Source organism: Zootoca vivipara, chromosome 2 (genome assembly GCF_963506605.1).
Source record: "Zootoca vivipara chromosome 2, rZooViv1.1, whole genome shotgun sequence".
In the NCBI taxonomy this organism is placed as follows: domain Eukaryota; kingdom Metazoa; phylum Chordata; class Lepidosauria; order Squamata; family Lacertidae; genus Zootoca; species Zootoca vivipara.
The window spans coordinates 83,518,756-83,534,998 of NC_083277.1; the positions used below are offsets into that span (position 1 = coordinate 83,518,756).

At 44.4% G+C, this 16,243-nt stretch overlaps 1 protein-coding gene and 1 long non-coding RNA gene across 2 annotated transcripts in view; both read right to left on the reverse strand.

The window, feature by feature from the left end:
* Positions 1-16,243, reverse strand: part of PKN1 (protein kinase N1) — a 61,791-nt gene that overhangs the window by 35,712 nt on the left and 9,836 nt on the right. The gene's annotated exons all lie outside the window — the stretch shown is intronic.
* LOC132591739 (uncharacterized) lies at positions 152-12,745 on the reverse strand. The gene is made up of 2 exons (XR_009557171.1): positions 12,508-12,745; positions 152-10,894 (listed from the first exon to the last, which is right to left on the reverse strand). It is a non-coding gene; the product is annotated as an uncharacterized LOC132591739 (long non-coding RNA).

Below are 16,243 nucleotides of genomic sequence, written 5' to 3' on the forward strand. Positions count from 1 at the left end.
GGCCATATAGGAACTGACCATGTGGCCTTGACACAGCGAAAGTATCCTGGGGGAAAGAATCCAGGGGAGAGGAGGAGGTATACAGGAAAAATAAGGTGGCAAAAGTTATATGAGATTAGAGAATTGAATAATTGTATGAATTTTCTTTGGGGGGGGGGAGAATAGGCTTGGGAAGAGATAATATGATTATTTTGTGGAAATAGATATATGAGGTTTAAGAAATAGGTTTAGGTTAGCTAAGTAGAAATTGTATGTTTAGATAGATAGTTGGGTGGACACTTGCCTTCATCTCTCCTTGTCATCCTAGAGCCTCCTGGTGGCAGGGGGAGGTTCTGGGGGGAGGTGGGGATAAACCCAATTATAAAATGGACCACCTTTGACTACCCACCTTTCATGGGACTCTCTCGTGGCAGGAGGGGGCTTGTGGAGGGGGGGTTAGAAGAAGGGGGATAATATGTTAAGAAGGGAAAGGGATCAGTCTAGATATTAGGTATAGCTGTATGAATATTTGTTTTAAAGAATAAGGGTTGAAATTGGGACGAAGAAATCTGCTATGAATATTAATATGAAATTATGAAAATCAGAAGGAAGGGATCTGAGGAAGTCACCAAGACAATGTTAAACAAAGTATGAGGTTGAAAATGTGATATGTGTTATTTGTTTGTATGTTTTTTTCTTTATTAGGTAAAATCAATAAAAATTTATTTAAAAAAGAAGAAATGGTGTGTCAGCAGTTTCCCTCTGGAAACTGGCCATTTCTTAACCAGGATGCAACCAAGTTCCCTCAGGCAAAAGCATCTGTTCCTAGTAAGTTACATTTTTGCGGCAGTCGCACACCAACACTGAGTTGCTGATTATTCTCCAGCCACAAGGCTAGCCTCCCCCAGCTCTGTCCTCCATACTGTGGGGTCAGAAATAGACTACTACTAGTACCGGTTGGAACTAGCACGACTTTAGCAGATACAATTCAGACACCTTTGCTGCTGCTATTGATCCGGAAAGGCAATGACAGGATATACTGGGCTTTTAATTTTTAAACACAATGAGGGTTGAGATTTCAGAACGCAAACACTGACCCAGTCTCTATCATCCTTCCGTTGTGAACTCCAAGACGAAGGCAGGCCTGCACCACATAGAGACAGCAACACCCTCACCTCCAAAATAAAGTGTCAACAAGCAGCCTTCCTACAAACACTGCCTCTGACTCCTTTTCTCCACCCCGCTCACAATTGTAGTAGTTTCCTGAAAGCAGGGACTACAGAAACTCAAGCATGACCTAAGCTCATGATTCTGTTACATAAACGCCTCACAACAAACACAATGCAAGAGTTCTCTGTAAAGGAATAAGATCAGCTAGGCCCCTCTCTAAATCTCTTGAATGCATTCCCAGATGCCTCCTCCAAGCGTTCTTGGTTTTCTCAATTTCTCGCCTCCTCTCTTTGCAGGTCATCTAGGATCAGAATCAGTTTTAAATTCGCAAGAGAGTATCTGTACGGTGGGGGCAGGCAAGGGAATTGCCTTTGATCTAGATTTATAGATTTAAAACTGCACCAGCACCATAAGCAATGTGACTACAATGATTTGCATCTGCACCCGTGAGAAGGTCAATGTGCTAACTTATGTCACGCCAGTTCAAAATACCTGCCACCACCCGTTTCAGTAACAGTAATGGGAATGGCCACAACTGCTGCTAAAACTACAAGGAAATGAGATCCTAACATGCAAAAAAGAGCACTTCAGTGAAGCTTATTCTGAGCACAAACACATCATATTCTCTCCAAACTAGTATCATAGGAATCTCCCTCTGCCTCTTCTGCATTTGCTGAAAACCATATAATGAAGAAGCCAGACACACATCTGTAGAGAAGGAACCCCACAACTTAGGGGCTGCTACAGTGAATGCCCTTTCCTGCCCCAACAAACTTCTGAGGGAGGTGGAATTATCAAGATCACCTGGGAGGGTCTGTAGAGAAGAACACAGTCTTGCAGATATTTGAGACCTAAGTTATGTAAGGTTTGAAAAACTACTAGCCTGAGCACATTGGGCCTGGAAATGAACTGGAAGCCGATGCAACTGTTTTAGAACAGGGTTATATGAATTCTAAATGCAAACCCGGGGACCCAGGTGACGCTGTGGGTTAAACCACAGAGTCTAGGGCTTGCTGATCAGAAGGTCGGCGGTTCGAATCCCTGCAACGGGGTGAGCTCCCGTTGCTCGGTCCCAGCTCCTGCCCACCTAGCAGTTCGAAAGCACATCAAAGTGCAAGTAGATAAATAGGGAGCGCTCCGGCGGGAAGGTAAACGGCGTTTCCGTGCACTGCTCTGGTTCGCCAGAAGCAGCTTTCTCATGCTGGCCACATGACCCGGAAGCTGTCTGCGGACAAACGCCGGCTCCCTCGGCCTATAGAGCGAGATGAGCGCCGCAACCCGAGAGTCAGACACAACTGGACCTGATGGTCAGGGGCCCCTTTACCTTTACCTTTTAAAGGCAAACCCAGCCAGTAATCTGGCTGCTGCATTGTGGAGCAGTTGAAGTTTCTGAGTTGTCTTCGAGGACAGCCCACATAAAGCACATTACAGCAATCCAATCTGGAAATATCCCAGAGCATGGAGTACTATGGCCAAGAGATCTATACAAAAGGGGAGAAGAGGAAGGTGTGGTTCAAATACACACCAACACAGCCTGCTGTTGCCCCTCAGTAAAAGCTCTATGACAGACGAGTACAAAAGGGATGCATATTTATACTTTGCTTCTGAGGCAAAACCTCAGTGACTACAATAGTTGGCTACTACACCATCTCAAACTTGTCCTGATTGAAGGCAAAGCCTTATCTTGCCAGACACCCAGATAATTATCTAGGAGCAATTCCAATTCTGGTGCTCAACAATTTTCTTCCCAAAATTGATATTATCTGACATCACAAGTAGAGCTGGGGGGGGGTATGGAAAGGGAAGGAAAGTAGACTTTCTCCCTTGATTGTTATTTTTTAATTGTCCAACAGGAAAAAAATGTGAAATTTTGGGAAACACTGAAAAACATTCCTTTTTTAGAATGAATGAAATGTTGTTAATTTTTTTCTTTTCTTTTGCAAGCACTAGAGCAGGGGTGGCCAACTCCCAAGAGACTGTGATCTAGTCACAGAGTTAAAAACTGGCAGTGATCTACCCCCATTTTTGGGGTTCAGGTCAAAGTTGTTGAGCTTTTTCAGGGAGGAGGTAAAATGTTCAGCTTTTTTTTAGGGGAGCCACAGTTGCTCAGCTTCTTTGGGCGAAGCCAAGGATCTACCAGTGATCTACCAAAGACATCCAGTGATCTACGGGTAGATCACGATCTACCTGTTGGACATGCCTGCACTAGAGAATGGTAATTCTGACATATAGAACACTCAATCCCAAGATGCATTTTTCACCTGGCGAGTGCTGCCATCTTCAGGAGAGGAACACACAGGATCTTCATTACAGTACTTGTGAATTGCTGCTTGGCTTCTTTTGGTGACCTTTAGTCTAATTTGGTGATACGAGAAACAATATCCTGTTTCTGCTGTCCTTTTGACCTGGCTCTACCCTTGTGGCCAGACTTGCCATGTCTCCCCTCAAATATCTGTGAAAAATATCTGTCATGTTGGAGGGTAAAATAGAGAGTCAGAAGATGGGGCTGAAACTGCAGGAGTTCTGGCATGAGTGCCAAAGCATCAGAGGGGAAATCTGAAATTCTGGGTGACAACTTAGCCAAGACCCAAAGAAGGAAATGAGCTACAATTGGGCATATTTGCAATTTTTGCAAATACAAAATCAATACATTCACTTTTAAATTTTATAAATATGCCAAAAAGTATACCCTAACTCTTCCTGGCTTAGGTCATAAATGATACACTTTACGTTCTTAAAGCAGTAAAATGAGTTTAAGTTTGAAAAGAAAGTTTGCTTTTCTCCAAAAAATTATTTATTTTGTTTCCCTAGGGGGAAAAGATTGGGCCTTCACAACTTCAACCTTGTGGACATTTAAAATCTAATCACAAGCATCACTTGTCACAACAACAGTGCTTCAATTCGAGCTCATGGAAACCAGAGGATTTTGTTCTTCGTTGTTTCATGGAGTGGAGCAGAGTTCGAAATGAGGGGAGCAGATTATATCCTGCACTATCCACTATGCATATCTGAGGTCCCCAGGCACTAAGGCACTGGCAGTTTTATAATATACCCCACCGGGCATTAACCAGCTGCCGATGCAGCAGTGCAATAAATAATTCATGCAGCTTGGCAAGGAGCCCACACAAAGCCATGAGCAACGGGCACAAAGATGTTAACTTTACTGCCAGGATTTCTGTACTCAGCATTTGGAAGCAGGGAGGGGGTGGTGGAGAAGCAGCAGGACGAGGTGATGCTATTGCTGCAGCTAGGAAAGCCTTAGATTTCAAGGCTATCAAGCAGCAATTCTAAATGCTGCAAGCTCCCTACTCCAAACCCCAATGCAAGTCAAACACTGCAGTTATTTGTACTGATGGCTGGAATTTATTTATTTTTAAAAAAATCAACAGCAGCAACGAAACAGGCAGAGAGGGCCAAACAAGATGCGAGGATAAGTTTGGCTGTTGCCAACGAAGCGGCAACGGCACATTGAATAGATCTTAACTTGTGCCATGGTGTCACGGCGTCCTGGATTTCTCTCCAGTGTCTGTCCCCCACCCCCACCCCCCACCATGCAGCAGCTGATTATGTCAATCTTGAATGTTATGAGGTGGAACAAAGTTACATTTCCACAGATTACAGAAGGCGAGGGGTGGAAGGGAAGAGATGCATTGTGCCTGGCTGCCATTTTGGGCAGCAGCTTCACTTTTACCCTATCATCCATCTTGTCCATAATTCTAGCTGTCGTATGACCTCACCTTCCCCCAACTCTCATTGTCATGGTCACCATGGAACCTTTGAAAAGCATCCCTTGAAAGAGGCTCGGCAGCAGCTCCTAAAGCCTGTGGAGTGGGCATTTTCTATTATCTGCCACCCCCACCCCCAGCCTTCACAATTCACCACTGCCTTAAAGAATACCCTTTTAAGTTTCTCATGTATTGATTATCACATTGCCAACCACTTTAGAGGCCTGTCGCCAGGCAGAAAAGGTGGGATGCAAATTTCAATGCAGTAAGCAAGCTGCAGACAAACTCTCCATGAGCCACAATCTACACGCTAGACATACACACTAGGCATGAGCAAACCACCTGCCCAGGGGTCAAATCCAGTCTGGCAGACCTCTGAATCCACCCCCTCTTGTTCCTGCAGGGTAGAAAGCAATTTCTTTACCCACGACCAGCTATATCGGCTGACATCAAGTATGGAAGCTGACTGGGCTAAGGAAGCAATGACAGAAACACCCTGTTTCATCAGTGTGATTTAGCTATTGTGATATACAGTGGTACCTCGACTTACAAAGGCGATCTGTTCTGCGCCGCTCTTCGGAAGTCGAAAACTTCATAAGTCGAAGCGTCCATTTTGCGCATGCGCAAAGCGCGAGCCGCTTCTGTGCATGCTCAGAACGCGCATGCGGCAAAAATACTTCCGGGTTAGCGGACTTAGACACACACGCATGTGTGCAGGAAAGGAAAAATGAATAGTTTATGTTGGCCCTGCTGACTTGCAGTGCTGGCCTCGCCTGAGAGCGCCCTCCTTGAATCTTCCTGTGCAGCAGCTACAACGTGAACTTTCCTGTGGCTGCTGTCACATATGAAGTTAGGTACAAGAAAGGTGGGTGTAGCTTGTCAGAAATGGCTTGATGGGCCAACCTCCAAGATCTGGGAAAGGTGGTCTAATTATTTCCATGGGCTGGAATTCCTCATCTGTTATAGACCATTAGCAGGAAAGGGTGTGGGGGAAGAAAATGGGACCATGGAGCCCCAACCCCCAATAATTTTTATTTTAATACCTGGCCCTCACTTTTCTGGAAGAACAAAAAAAAAAAAACAAGGAACAAGGCAGATTTCCAGTCCCTGTTTTCCCCTCTACACCAATCATTTATTTAGGCATTTGTAAGTTGTTTGCTCTCTGGCAAGGAGGCTTCTACTAGTCATTCTGACAGATCTTCCTTTTATTCCAGCTTTTGCACAATCTGAAAAGCATCCCAGGAGAACCCTTGCTCAATTCATCCCCAACTGCAAGATGGAGTAGAAGCAAAGACAAAAATCCCTTCCCTCCTTCTGCTTGGATGATGAATTTGCATACTGCTTGATTCGTTTTAATGAAAATTATTCTTTGGGACTTTGTTCTTGATATTTAATTTTTTGTTGTTGTTCCACTGATACTGCGCTCCTTTTCTTACAAGACCTGAACACCTAAGATAATCTTGTATGTTAAAATTAATTATGCATTTAGGAATTCTGTGTTAATACTGTATATCCATTGAGCTTGAATTTTATAATTCATACTTCTCACATGATTCCCCTTGATAATACGGTCAAGCATAAAAGAAAAATCCAGTCTCTCAGACTTGCCAGGAATTGTGTATCTAGTGTGTGTCTGAGGGAGGGATGGGATGGCAGCAAACAAGTCTCAAGTCACCACCTTGGTTTCCGGAATTCCAGGCTTATTAAGAGAATGCAAATGTATTCTACACAAGTACTTTTACTGCGACAAAGAATGGAAAAAACTGCCCGCCCTTCCTCCCAAATGTTGGAAAACAGGCAGGACAGGAGCTCCCCCACCTTCTTCATCTTGCTCTGACTTTCCTCAGGAGACTTCTGGCTTGCTTATGGAAAGTTACACTTTCAGTTTAACCAGATTTTCCATCAGAAAAGATTCAAGTGAAACTAAGGAGTACCCATTTCCCTAGATCCGCCCCCCCGCCCGTGCATCATCTAACATCAACAGTCCCTATTAGTATATGGGCTGCTGAAGAGAGCAGCACATCAACAGGCACTATTTAGAGGCAGAAAGGATTCTCTTGTTTCTAGAGAGACTCCTGATAAATATTGCTTTTTTTCTTGCCTGGAAAGTCCAAGGTGCTCTCATGCACTTTGGGGTCAAGGAAGAGCTGCTGGGGGATTATTATTCCTGCAGTCCAGTTCTTTGTCACAGTGGTATTTGGCAGGGCCTTTTTGCGTTCTTTTTAAAGAATGCAGCAATCCAGCAAGGAGGGCTTCACTGCTTATCTGTGCTTACCCGGGATCTGGTCTAGCAACTGCTTGACATATTATGACCGAATAAGACATTAGAGCTCTTTTCCCTCTCTAGCAGAGAGTGCTGTTTCAGCCATCTTTGTACCTGGCCTAACTTTGCAGATACTGTCAGAGCATCATAAAATCTGTTTATGAGATCCTGAAAGATGTGCTGCCAAGCAGTACAATAAAGGCAGCCTTTGCACCCTTTTTTCCCTTGGCTACTGTTTGGGACGTGGGTGGCACTGTGTGTTAAACCACAGAGCCTAGGGCTTGCCGATCAGAAGGTCGGCAGTTCGAATCCCCCTGACGGGGTGAGCTCCCGTTGCTTGGTCCTGCTTCTGCCAATCTAGCCGTTTGAAAGCACATCAAAGTGCAAGTAGATAAATAGGTACCACTTCGACGGGAAGGTAAACGGCATTTCCGTGCACTGCTCTGGTTCACCAGAAGTGACTTAGTCATGCTGGCCACATGATCTAGAAGCTGTACACCGGCTCCCTCGGCCAAAAAAGTGAGATGAGCACCGCAACCCCAGAGTCGGTCACGACTGGACCTAATGGTCAGGGGTCCCTTTACCTTTACCTTACTGCAGGGTAGGCTGCTTTTGCTTCCATATTTGGCCCCCTTTTTCCCCCAGCAAAGGGTTGCAATCTTGTAGAGAAAAGGCACTTGAGCACTCCAAAGCTGCTATGAGGAGGAGACAGATTTCAGGGATCCGCGTCAACTTGGCACATTTGCTATGTGTGGCTGACTGCTGGTGTCAGCCTCTGCAAATCTAGGCCAATTCCCACGTTAGCCATTCTCAGGGCCAAAGAAGCACAAGAGATCTCTCTGTTTGACCCAGATGGCTTTGTCCTTCCCATAGAAGCTCCCTGTTCGCTTATCCTCTGTGTGCTATCCAGGACATCCAACTATTGCACACAGAGGTCACAAGGAGGCCAAGCTAGGTTGCGTTGAAGAAATACAGAACTGCAGCTGATGGCTAAAACCACCCTGAACAACAGAGGACGAGCAGTTAAGAGTGAATCCAGCACTACAAACATAGTGGAGACTTAGAGAAAGTTGATGGCAGCCAAGCCACCTAAGATCCTGCCAGCGAGCTCTCCATACAAGGGTCACTAAAGTTCAGTAGAGATTATAATAAATGTTCCCAAGGGGGAAGGGGGGGAGGGAGACATTCTTGCTATTAGTATCCACAAGCGGAAAGTACAGGAGAAAGCGCTTCTTCACTTGCAAAAGGGGTGGAGGAGGCTCTAAGCATTGCCAAATGGAATTCGGCTACAACCTGCAGCAGTTGCGGAGAGGAAATGTAAGGAGCATTATTTGCTGAGCAACTCCATCTCTAAAAGCCACAGATTAATGAAGCAGGCTGTACTTTCTCCCACCCCTCTCCCAAACTCTGTCCTGGACATGGGCCAAATCGGAGAAAGTGACTCAGATGCTGGGAACCAAGGGAAATTGTTGCCTTTTGTCCAGCACAGCCTTCAGGAAGATTTGCACTGCAAATTGGAGGAGAGCTAGCTGTGCAGCTGATTCATCTCTCAACAGGAACCAGGGGTAAGAAATCAGCCACTAAACTTGCACATTAAGGACTATGTCCACGTTATTTTAAGGTTAACATGGGAGCCACTCAAACCCACCCTTCCTGGTAGCACCAGGATGCATTTATGGAGTTAGAATTGCATCTGCCCTTGTCTGCCATGGGCACCAGTGCATTTAGAATAAGAGAAAGTTCACCTGGGTCCTAGGGCAAAAGCACACTGGCTGGGAAGAAAGTGGCAGTGTACCTTGTCATCTCACAGCCTAGACTTTAGGCCAGCAATGGGGGACACTCCAGTCTACGGACCCAACTATGCCTGTGAAGCTGTTTTCTTCAGATCACACCCACCTGCCCTACGTATGTGATGAGAGGTAGGCAAAGACATGGCTGCAAAGGAACAACCAAGAACTCAAAATGCGCTCCTAGTTGTACCTTGGCAATCAGGTGTCACTACTGCAGCCAACAGGGTTACTCTCAGCTCTGACCAGAGATGCGCCCCTTTGAAATGATCACCTGATGCCATAAAGACAGAACTTGCCTCCTGGTAAAAGTAAAGCTTAAGCTCCGAAATGCAGGCTCTTTGGTTGCCTCCAGCAGCCATTCTGCTAAGGGCCAAAGTCCTTATCTCCTCTGGGGTTTTTTTTCCTGCAAGTGGCCATGATCAAAGACAGCACACTTCCCTCCCCTTCTCCTGGCACCTCATTTCCCCTCCCTGTGAAACATGCTGAGTGGTTCCAGTTGCTTGTGGGACAAGTGCTCTCCCCACCCAGAGACATGAACATTTGTCTGTTTGCTAACCACATGACTCAAAAGAATGGGCAAACAAGGTTATGGAATTCAAGGCTCTTGACCAGGCATCCCCAGATTTCGGCCCTCCAGATGTTTTGGACTACAATTCCCATCTTCCCCAACCACTGGTCCTGTTAGCTAGGGATCATGGGAGTTGTAGGCCAAAACATCTGGAGGGCCGCAGTTTGGGGGTGCCTGCTCTTGACTATCTCTGCAAGGGAGCTCATACAGGCCTGCAAAGGATCCTACAATGAAATGCACAGCAGTCTTTGGTGCTGGCATTTCAGCCATTTCCACCAAAGAACTCTGTAATCAGCAACATCTCAGCAAAGGAAAATCAGTGATGGGGCTTAAACTCAAAAGATGCTGCTGCTCTTGGGAAGAAAAAGATTTGAGTTTTCTGTATCCAGGTGAGGCAGCCCTCACTGGGCCCTGACTCAGCGTGAGCCAAGAATTACAGACAGCAAGGAGGGAGAGAATTAGAAAGCGCCTCCTGACCACTATAAAGCAAAGCTCACCTTCTTCAAACAAGATTATACTCTTCTGAACCCTGTGTAGGGACAACTGACAATAGGGAATCCTTTCTGGAGCTCAAAGGGCAGGAAGTGGCAAAAGCCCTAAACAAAGGCAGTGTGTTAATCTCCTTCCAACAGAAAAACAGTCATGGTCTCCTATGGCTGACCCGTATTCCACAATGTGGTGAAAGATTAACATTTTCATGTGTGCGCTAATACAGACACTGCAGAAGAAAAGGAATGCATTAGCAACAGAATGAAAAATTCCAGCCACTGAAGCAACAGAAAATGAAGCAGCCATCCGTCTGGACCATGATGGGCAACATCAAAAGCAGTAAGGAGCATCTGCCTGCTGCTACAGGAGCCAATTTTACTATCCATGTTACACTGGAAAGCTGTGGTCATTAGGATAGGTCCTGTTCATAAAACAAAATTTGGGTATTCCTGGCTTAATCATTTTAAATTATAGCCTGCAAGTCACTGGAACCATATGTTTGTGGAAAGTTTCAGAAATTAACAGGAAGAATTGCTATTTCTAAAAACAATTTTTGGAGTAGTGCTAGCCCTGGAAAGCTGAAAGCTTTTAGCTTTTTACTTGTTAAGGATATGGTTCTTCCTTACATGTGGAGGGAAAGCAGTTTGGAATCCAGCTTGTCACAGCAGCAAAGTGAATTTCCCTCTGACCAAAATAAACTGTGACTACCAGCCAATGGAAAAGAACCCTCCCCTCTACTCTGGAGTCAGCCAAAGTGGAATTGCTCCCTAACCAAAGCTCATGTCTCAGTAAAATCACAGTACCCTAGCAGAACCAGTGTTCTTGATGAAGAACAAATTAAAGCAGACATAAGGGAATAATGCAATAGCTTGTTGCCTCTGGGGACAAGTTAAAAGATGAGAGAATTAACCTCAACTCTGTTGTTGTTGTTGTTTAGTCGTTTAGTCGTTTAGTCGTGTCCGACTCTTCGTGACCCCATGGACCATAGCACGCCAGGCACCACCCTGAATATCTTCTAGCTGAGGATCTCCCGCAGTTTGGTCAAACTCATGTTCGTAGCTTCGAGAACACTGTCCAACCATCTCGTCCTCTGTCGTCCCCTTCTCCTAGTGCCCTCCATCTTTCCCAACATCAAGGTCTTTTTCCAAGGATTCTTCTCTTCTCATGAGGTGGCCAAAGTATTGGAGCCTCAGCTTCACGATCTGTCCTTCCAGTGAGCACTCAGGGCTGATTTCCTTAAGAATGGATAGGTTTGATCTTCTTGCAATCCATGGGACTCTCAAGAGTCTCCTCCAGCACCATAATTCAAAAGCATCAATTCTTTGGCGATCAGCCTTCTTTATGGTCCAGCTCTCACTTCCATACATCACTACTGGGAAAACCATAGCTTTAACTATACGGACCTTTGTAGGCAAGGTGATGTCTCTGCTTTTTAAGATGCTGTCTAGGTTTGTCATTGCTTTTCTCCCAAGAAGCAGGCGTCTTTTAATTTCGTGACTGCTGTCACCATCTGCAGTGATCAAGGAGCCCAAGAAAGTAAAATCTCTCACTGCCTCCATTTCTTCCCCTTCTATTTGCCAGGAGGTAATGGGACCAGTGGCCATGGTCTTGGTTTTTTTGATGTTGAGCTTCAGACCATATTTTGCGCTCTCCTCTTTCACCCTCATTAAAAGGTTATTTAATTCCTCCTCACTTTCTGCCATCAAGGTTGTGTCATCTGCATATCTGAGGTTGTTGATATTTCTTCCGGAAATCTTAATTCCGGCTTGGGATTCATCTAGTCCAGCCTTTCGCATAATGAATTCTGCATATAAGTTAAATAAGCAGGGAGACAATATACAACCTTGTCGTACTCATTTCCCAATTTTGAACCAATCAGTTGTTCCATATCCAGTTCTAACTGTAGCTTCTTGTCCCACATAGAGATTTCTCAGGAGACAGATGAGGTGATCAGGCACTCCCATTTCTTTAAGAACTTGCCATAGTTTGCTGTGGTCGACACAGTCAAAAGCTTTTGCATAGTCAATGAAGCAGAAGAAGACGTTTTTCTGGAACTCTCTAGCTTTCTCCATAATCCAGCGCATGTTTGCTATTTGGTCTCTGGTCCCTCTGCCCCTTCGAAATCCAGCTTGCACTTCTGGGAGTTCTCGGTCCACATACTGCCTAAGCCTGCCTTGTAGAATTTTAAGCATAACCTTGCTAGCGTGTGAAATGAGTGCAATTGTGCGGTAGTTGGAGCATTCTTTGGCACTGCCCTTCTTTGGAATTGGGATGTAGACTGATCTTCTCCAATCCTCTGGCCATTGCTGAGTTTTCCATACTTGCTGGCATATTGGGTGTAGCACCTTAACAGCATCATCTTTTAAAATTTTTAATAGTTCAGCTGGAATATCATCACTTCCACTGGCCTTGTTATTAGCAATGCTTTCTAAGGCCCATTTGACTTCACTCTCCAAGATGTCTGGCTCAAGGTCAGCAACCACACTACCTGAGGTGTACGAGACCTCCATATCTTTCTGGTACCTCAACTCTAACCCTGGTTAAATTCACAGTCACTTTACATATGATTGTATTCAGATCATCCAACATCAGCCAGGGGGGTATTAGCAAAAGCTTAGTGTTTTAGTATTAGCAAACTTAGTATTTATTATTTCCTCAGCTGCCTCATGCAAATTGTTGTATTTGGTTCAATAGGACAGTCCCCCTTCTCAAACCGGGAGGTTTATGCATTTCCCAGGCTGACATAAGGAATGCCTTTCAATGTATACCTCTCAAAATAAGTCTTCAACAGGGTCCACAAATGTTAGCAGGTCTTGCAATCAAGCCACCATTAATGGTCATCACACAAGCTGCCCTTTTCTCATTGCCCCTTCTCCGAGTTCCTTGGTATGCATAGAAGGTCATAAAGTCCAACTTCATGCTGTGCTTCCAAGGTATTCTGAAAACTCCTGAAGTACAATATGGAAGTCAGAGATTAGGGGAGGAATTACTGCTTGGGGAAAAGTGAATGAATTTGTGAGCTCTTCTTCAAAGTATAGAACAGGGATCAGCAAACTTTTTCAGCAGGGGGCCAGTCCACTGTCCCTCAGACCTTGTGGGGGGCCGGACTATATTTTGAAAAAAAATATGAACGAATTCCTATGCCCCACAAATAACCCAGAGATGCATCTTAAATAAAAGGACACATTCTACTCATGTAAAAACATGCCGATTCCTGGACCGTCCACGGGCCAGATTGAGAAGGCGATTGGGCTACATCCGGCCCCCGGGCCTTAGTTTGGGGACCCCCTGGTATAGAATATAATGATCTCCTAAATTAGATGGTGAAATATAGCATGAATGGACTAGCTTTCGAAATAATTCCTAATATCCTGATACCCAGAATTGGAAACTCATGTGTTCTGGCACAATATAGGGCTCTTGCTTAACCACAGATCATACCACATTACAGCATCACAGAATATATAAAAGGTGTGCCTCACACAAGTTTCCCCACTGGCCTGCATTTCTTCAACATTATAGATGGGCTGGCAATATTGAATCTCTTCAGGTGGGGAGCCCAAAACTGCCTCCTATTCCTCTTATCCAGCACACAACTGAATAAATCTAAGTCCAGGGACTGAAGAATGTAATTATCATATTTTTCCGTGTATAAGACACCCTCCATGTATAAGATGCCCCCTACTTTTGGGGACCCCAAATTTAGAAAATAGGCATATCCATGTATAAGATGCCCCCAGATTTTAAACCTTATTTTAAAGTAAAAAACAAACAAACCCTAGTCTTATACACGGAAAAGTACTGTACTTTGCTCAGAACCTCATCCATGAAATGTTGGGCAGGAAAAACTGCTCATGCTCACTGGGTTCTCAAAGTGCAAAGCACTTCAAAAGTGCACAGGCATAAGACAACACTCAGCCCAACCACAGAGATCCTCAGCTAGAAGATATTCAGAACAACAAGGAACTGCCAGCCAGTATGAGACCAGGGTTATTAGAAGGGCTTAGAGGACACTCAAGAGAGAACCACCTGTCCACACAACAGCAATCGCCTTGGAAAGTTTTATCCTGGTTTTGCTACTGGGCCACTTGTATTCAAGGAAGAGTCTCATCCCTACACCTACACACACACACACACAAAAACACCAAGACCCCAGCTACGGTACTTCTCTCTTCGCCTTATTGCAGGGAGCGTTACAAAGCTTTGAGCATACAGTACTGTAACACCATGTACACAGCTCTCTGCATATGCAGGCAAGGTTCTGCACTAAGCATGTATATTCAAAACATGCATACAGGCAAGGCCCTTTGTGGGCGCATATACTCCCTATTCTCTCTCTCTCTGTGAATTGCTTAAGCTCCCAGCACCAGTTTTTCACAGCCCTGGTGTAGCATTACAAGATACCAGGTTTCTGGTTTCAGTTCCAATTAATGGAAGAGACTTAATCAGGTGCAAAGGGCTTAGTTACCCTGCCAGTAGTTTTTAAACTGCCCCAGACCCTTGAATTTCAAGCCAACATAGCAGGCTCAATCCTGCATTCACCTAAACCTTTATTTTAACAAGTGCTCCCCACCCCCAAACAGCTCTTCAGACCCTCAAGCTAAAAAAAGTAACTGGGGAGATCTGGTGGCAGAGGTTTTAAGGGTCATACAGGAAAGGTTCTGCTAGTTCACATTATCTTCCTTCTCTTTTTGTGTACAAGGATTTGGTATGTTTTCTAATGTGAAAACAAATACGTGGGTGAACCTTTGTTAACAAGCAGGTTCTGGGAATGTGGCATGCACATGGAGGCATGATATGGTCACACTTAAGTGACCTGTTTTTCCATTTTAGCAAAAATAATGACAACCTCATACACCGATACAGGTGGGAATATGCAAAATATGTGACATGGGAATTTATTACTGGTGACTGAAAAAAGTTATTAACACTATGTAGATTTGCCCACACCAACATAAATTTTATACTTGTTCTATTATCTCCTTTGTTAGGACAGTGAGGAAGTACAGTAGTAGCTTGGGGATCCTTGGACCTGAGGAGCAACAGATAAACAAAAGGAAAGATGAACAGGGTGCTACACAGATGTATCAGTAGAGGTGCTGAAATCCCACTCCCAAAAAAATCCAAGCCACTAGACTCCTAACCAAAGTCTAGTCCTCAAAGCTTTTAAGTGAGAACAGACCATCACTTTACATTTCTTCAGAACTAGAATGGCAAATAACTATTTTGCTTCCATGAACTGCATTTTGCTTCCTTCTGCATTGTAGGCCATTATCTCATGCCGATTCCAAGATCCCTCTGTACATAAGCAATGCTAAGCCTGACAATGTGCAGAGGACCTGAAATTCAGGTCCAATCAATTTCTCTATAAAGATGAAAAGAAACTAAGAAATAGTTCCACAAGATAAAAGGTCTAAACGCCGCTAAACAAGAACCAAAAGCTGGTTCTTTAAGAAGAGAAATTTCTTGATGGAAATCAGAGCCCGCTGCTTAACAAGGAAGGTGACTAATAAGGTCACTTCCTGACTGATTAAAGTTGTCTTGAGACATGTCACCTGGCCTGCTTATTGGTTAAAAACAACCACATTCTTCTCAGTGCTGGGCAACATTGTCTTCAATGGCGCTCACTCCCCAGCGCACTAGATCCCCAACCTTTTCCCCATGGACTGCCTGAAAATTGCTGGTGGTTTTGAAAGCTAATTAATTATTTGTCCGCCCATTGTAGAAACTGCAATGTGCTGTGCTAGGTGCTATATGATTTTTTAATTGCATCTTTAATTACATATTGTTATCTTAGTCTTTTACAATTTGCATTATATGGAATGAAACTACAATACAGGGACATACCCTTTAGTCCCACATTCCAGGGGAAAAAATTATTGAAGGGATCTGGTAAAGGAATAGCAAAGCCAAGTTTATCCTGAACGGCCTGCTTCAGATCAAGAACCGCCTGAACGAAAAGCCTGAAAATATTCTCATGTAGGACTTGCAAAAAGTTGCATGCAAGTACACAGTAGGAACTGTCGGGACTCACAGCTTCTTAGCATAAGGGCAACTCAGTTGGTGCAGACGCTGCCATAGAGATGTATAACCTTCGATGAGTCCCTTAAATGCATGGTTTCCTTTATGCTGTACACATTAGAGGAGCACTTCCAAGCATTCGTTATTTGCATGCATTACGTTCAGACTCTTCTGCCCTTGCTTCGAAAAAGAAAATAATCCAGGTTAGTTTTAAAGATCTAGGAGTTAAGTTATGCCT